Raw genomic sequence first — 6,000 nt, 5'->3', positions numbered from 1 at the left:
GTTTAGTGGAGAAAAGTAATTTATTTACAGAAGTGGCACAATGGGCCAGCCATCTGGAAGAAATGCATGTCGTATACAAAAATAAATTCCAGATGGATTCCAGATTTGAATGTAGCAAAAGAGTAAATAAAATTTTTAGAAAATTTAGGAGAATAATCAACCTTGGGATGAGAGAAATATTTTTAAATAGCACAGAAAACTCAGATGCAATAAATGAAAAAGGCAGACATATTTGACAACATACAATTTAACATTTTTGTATAGCAAAAAACATAAGCATAAAAATAAAAAGACAAGTGATTATCTGGGGAAATATTTGCAACACATTTATTCAGTTAACAAATATTTGCTTGAATAACTTTTATGTGATAGGTGCTATGGGATTTCAGTGCTGAATAAAGCAAACAAGATCCCTGCATTCATGGAGTTTACATTCTATTGACAAATGATACATATGACTGGTAATACACAAAGAGTTCTTACAAGTGAGAGAAAAAGAAACAACCTAATTGAAAAATGATAAGAAAATATGAATAGACAATTCAGAGAAGAATTCCAAATAACCATAAAGATACAAAAGATCTGTTGCATTCATATGGTGGAAACACTGCATATTTCTTCCCAACTCTGCGTTCAGTGACCTCCTGGCAGTTTGAACATAACCATGATGGGAATATTTGCACCATAGAAATCAGCAATTGCTACAGGTCAGGGTTGGATTTACTACTTTATTGATGGTCTAAACTTAAGAATGTGATAGAGAAAAATGTTAAAAATGTAGATTCAACTTAAAAGCATGGTGTGTCTGTAACAATTACATTATGAATAGAACAAAACATTAAGGAAATATTATTCCAGTATTTAAAAATTGTTATTAAATTCAGCAAAGAAATGACTTCCCTCACTGATAAATAAGTGAAGTTCTGATATATAGTGTTGAAGCTGAGATTTCTGTTTAATGAATATAATTTGTACAAGGGTGAAAAATAGTTTAATTGTAGATCACATTTCAGGTTTAATAACAATACAACTATTAGGGAAAGAGATAGTGAATTGGAATGCAACTCCATCTGTCAAGCCATGGTGGAACTGCATAGGTTGCATGCAGATATAAGAGTTCAGCAAAAATTAATCAAACCATTCTGGGCAATACATTGTGGCTCATGCCTATAATCCTAGCACCTTTGAGAGGTCAAGAAGAGAGAATTGTTTGACCCCAAGAGTTCAAGACCAGCCTGGGCAAGAAAGCAAGACCTTGCCTCTACACAAATTTTGTAAAAATTAGCTGGGCATGGTGGCACTTGCCTGTAGTCCCAGCTACCTAGCAAGCTAAGGTGGGAGGATCACTTGAGGCCAGAAAGCCAAGGCTGCAGGAGTCATGATCACACCACTGTGCGATCATTGTGTGTGTGTGTGTGTGTGTGTAGAGCCAGTTACACATTTACCAGCATACCACTGCTTCCACCTACATCTCTTTGATCAGAATTTATTTACCTAGACAAGGAGGGCTTGTTCTACTCCAAGTAACCTCATAGCTAGCTAAAAATTCTATTACTATGGCAAGGAATAGACTGGATTTGGACCCGTGTGTGTCTGGCTTCAATTTTTTTTTCTTCACACAATTTTGTCCCTCCAGAAATATAACACACTGACTTTGAGGTGATGGTGGAGAAAAAGTACAAGCAGAAGATTTTTTCCAACTTCTCCATAGGTATGTATTAATAAAATAACTAATGAAGTAAAAGGTTTCTATCACATAGAAAAGAAATCAATGAATGGTTAGGGTTAGGAGGTCAATATGAATGTACAGTCTCTGGGAAACTCATTGGCCTGCAAGGAGATTAAACCCATGCATTTATCTAGGGAAGTAGGAAGCTATGTACCTATCCCATTTTTTTTTTTCAGACACAGGTCACATGATTTTTTTATAACTTCTGAAATAAACATTGCTACAGACACATCATGAGAGATAGGTGGTGACCAAAAAGGGGAGGGAGGACTTGGACATGGGAATGAGGTGAAAAATTGGAAAATTGCCTTACCCCAGTTAATCAGTAATGTCCTCACATTGATGTATTTAGCTCTGTGTATAAATCTTATCTACTAGACTATAATCCCTTTGAAGGCAGGAAGCATATCTTGTTACATTTCCTAACATAATTTATTCACATAGAAAGGAGTAACAAATATTGGTTGAAAGAATTATTTGAGTGAACTGTGATTAAATGTACTCCATATTTGTTTATACAACATGTGCCTTATTTCTCACATATTCCCTAAGAAATAGAAATTCCCTGAGATAGTATTCGCTGAAAGGAAGAGCTATCTCTTCCATCTGGACCAGTAGGTTTTTCAATTCCTTATCAATAGATATCCATTAAACTCCTGCCATGTGTGCAGCACTATAGAGTGAAAATATTGGCCACATCTCCATCTTAGACTAGGAGCTCCATGGAGGGACGGGATCATATTGTTTCCTTCTGGAATTCCACAGAGGACTGTGATAATCAGAATGCAAGGTCCATTATAAAAACAACTAACATTTATTGAATGCTTAGTACGTGTTGGCATTGAACCAAATGATTTACATGTATTTTCGTTTAATACACATAACAACCCTATGAGGTCGACACTATTATTACTCCTACTTTATAGACAAGGAAGCTGAAACTTAAGAAATTAAGTAGCGAAAACTCATGCAGCTCTGAAGTGTCAGAATTCCTGGATTCCAAATTTGGAATCACTGCCTTGCCATGGACTGCGAGCAGTGCCAGTTCCCAGAGGCAGCCCCAGCACAGCATGCGCCATTAAACAACCTATCTTCGTAGCTCCGTTATGATCACTGGGGTTTCCCCCAGTCCCTCCCCTTGTTATCCAAGATGACAGATAAGAGTTAGAGGTAAGTTTTTCAATTAGGTATCTTGTAACAGAATCAGTGATGAACACCATTTTTGCTGGGTTTTAAGGTTTGGTTCTGTGGTTTTGTTTATAGATCACTTTCACTTGTCTTTAGCTAATTAAAAACTACGAATTGCCTTGTTTGCTGAAACTGGCTGCTATGAAATGTTGAAAATGCCTTAAAAGAAACAGTGACACTGAAGAGGATCTTTTAAATGTTCCTACTTTGTGTGGTTCAAGATGGATGTCTGGACTCATGCATTTACAATCCCTTCATCCAAATTCTTACTGAAACAATATTAAAGATAGACAAAAAGAACAGAAGGGAGAATCCATTAATACAGTAGTGAATTTGATGACTTTCTGGAAAAAAGAGAGTGATTAAGATTTAATTTACAGGTAAAAGCAGCGCATTTGGTAGCCCCAAAAGCACATAAAAGATGAAGGCAGGGTTGTATAATATATAATGAAATAATTATAGAATAGAATGGAAAATTTATACACCTGGACAGAGGAAAAGTAGTACTATAACTGACCCAGGTTGGGAGAAGAGAAGAGCAGATGAAGTAGAAATATTAGTATCGTCATTGTTAATCGTAGAGAATGAAAAGATATTGTCTAAAGTTGACTGTGTAAGAACTAGACACTTAAGTGTGTTATATAAAGTGGTAATCAACAGAAAAGCCAATAATAAAAATATATTTAATAAAACTTGGGAATGAAAAGTCATATATATAGCTAAATTCCTCATCTTTCATAGTAAAAAGTCAATTGATAAGATCTATATTTGGTAAATCAAGAAATAATTAGCATATTGTTCTAAATGATCACGATAACTAGCCAACAAAAGAACTAAAAATAGGCCAGCTGCAGTGGCTCATGCCTGTAATACCAACACTTTGGGAGCCCAAGGCAGGCGGATCACTTGAGGCCAGGAATTCGAGACCAGCCTAGCCAACATGGCGAAACCCTGTCTCTACCAAAAATACAAAAAAATTAGCTGGGCGTGGTGGCACGTGCCTATAGTCCCAGCTATTTGGGAGGCCGAGGCAGGAGAATCACTTGAGCCTGGGAGGCAGAGGTTGAGCTGAGATTGCGCGACTGCACTCCAGCCTGGGCAACAGTGAGACCCTGTCTCAAAAAAAAAAAAACCACAGAACTAAAAATAGAAATCGCTGAAAACTGATAATTTGGGGGGTGACGGGGAATGGAGTCTCACTCTGTCGACCAGGCTAGAGTGCAGTGGCGCCATCTCGGCTCACTGCAACCTCTGACTCCTGGGTTCAAATGATTCTACCGCCTCAGCCTCCTGAGTAGCCGGGATTACAAGCTGAAAATTGATACTTTTTATCTATTTCAGAGAAAAACTTTCACGTATATACCAAAAAGTAGGGACAATGATGTTCATTGCAGCTCCATGTTGTAATAATGAAGAATTGGAAATATCTAAGTGTTTATTGTACAGAAATAAATTATCCCACATTCATAGTATACAGCAGTTTAAAGAAGCAAAATGAAGATATATTTACTGACATGGAAAGATATTCAAAATGTATTGTTAAGTCAAAAAAGCAAGACGCTAGATAACAAATGTGGTATACCATTTCTGTAAAATAAAAACCAAAACATGCATACTTATAAAGATCATAGAGATCTGGGAGAAAACCAACCAGTGTTAACAATGGCAGTTACCTCTGAGAAGGGCAATGTAATTGGAGTGATGGTCTAGAGGGACTCAAGCTTATCTGTATGCTGTATGGTTTGAAATTTTTACAATCATATTCATGCATGATTTGTGTAACCTAAAACTTATAATCCATAAGTGGATACCACTGGGCAGAGAAGTGGATGCCACACAGGACACAGTCTTTTCATTTAATGCCATTCTATGACATGGCAGCTTCTTTTTTTTAACTGCATATATGTATTACTTTAAAATAATACTTTTAAGCAACCTCAACAAAAATCAATGTTTTCTCTCCTTCAGTTACAAAAAAACTTCACAGAACAGTGTTTCTGCAGGTAGTTCTGTAAGCTCAAAAGTTGCCCTCCCACCAGCCCCATAAATGATGGTTATTTATGACTACTTCATGACAGAGACGTGTACAGCTATTTACCATTTCTGCTGGGAGGATGGATGTTCACATTCATATGAGACAAAAACAAATCAAGATTCAACTAGACGGGCTGCTGTGGGCTTGGGAATTAGAAGAGCAAAAATAAAAATAAAAAACAAACCCAGCAACCTACTCCAGTAAATCACTTCTCCTTTCTGTCTTGTTCTTAAGAAAGAATTTAACAACCTCTTCGGGGTTGCAGACATTTTTATGTACTCGCCACTGAGTTTTAAAAAGCATGAACAAAGTATTTGGCTGAACTGGTCTCTGGACTGAAAGCCAAATTGCAATAATGGTGTATCTCTTTGTCCAGGGTTCACTATTACAGTGTGTATATGTCATTTCAACAATGGCTCCTCTCTTCTTTCTTATCTTTTTGAGCACTCTTTCAGAAAGCTCCAAAATTTTATCAGCCCTTATAGGTTTCACTTCTTAAGACCAAGTATCACTTGAACATGATGGGGATGAGAAAATATTTCCGTTCTTATTCAAATTCTGACCTTCTGACTACCTCCTTCCTTGAACATCCCACCATTTTCATCATTCTGAGCCTTGAGGAGTGGGCTGAGTTGAACCTTCCTCTTCTATCACTTGTCTTTTAGGTATGAGTCACCGAGAGAAAACCTAGGATCTTTCTAAACCAAGTGCCACAGATTTTGGTTCAGATGGTAATGTTGAGTACCTTTTGTATTACCTATAAAAGAACTAACATTGGGAGGCCGAGACAGGCGGATCACGAGGTCAGGAGATCAAGGCCATCCTGGCTAACACGGTGAAACCGCCTCTCTACTAAAAAAATACAAAAAACTAGCCGGGCGAGGTGGCAGGCGCCTGTAGTCCCAGCTACTCGGGAGGCTGAGGCAGGAGAATGGCGTGAACCCGGGAGGAGGAGCTTGCAGTGAGTGGAGATCCGGCCACTGCACTCCAGCCTGGGAGACACAGCGAGACTCCGTCTCAAAAAAAAAAAAAAAAAAAAAAGAATTAA

At 37.6% G+C, this 6,000-nt stretch overlaps 1 long non-coding RNA gene across 2 annotated transcripts in view; it reads left to right on the top strand.

The window, feature by feature from the left end:
• The first annotated feature begins 2,761 nt into the window (after positions 1–2,761).
• The window catches only part of LOC105464991 (uncharacterized), an 89,708-nt gene continuing 86,469 nt past the window's right edge, over positions 2,762–6,000 (top strand). The window contains exons 1-2 of one of the 2 annotated variants that reach the window (XR_003014229.2): positions 2,762–2,899; positions 5,618–5,683. This is a non-coding gene — a long non-coding RNA (uncharacterized lncRNA). The remainder of the gene's footprint in view (positions 2,900–5,617; positions 5,684–6,000) is intronic. The other variant, XR_003014232.2, reaches the window with a different exon arrangement.

Source organism: Macaca nemestrina, chromosome 13, assembly GCF_043159975.1.
Source record: "Macaca nemestrina isolate mMacNem1 chromosome 13, mMacNem.hap1, whole genome shotgun sequence".
Lineage (NCBI taxonomy): Eukaryota > Metazoa > Chordata > Mammalia > Primates > Cercopithecidae > Macaca > Macaca nemestrina.
The sequence above is the reverse complement of the archived record's forward strand: the minus strand, read 5'-3'. Positions and strand labels throughout refer to the sequence as shown.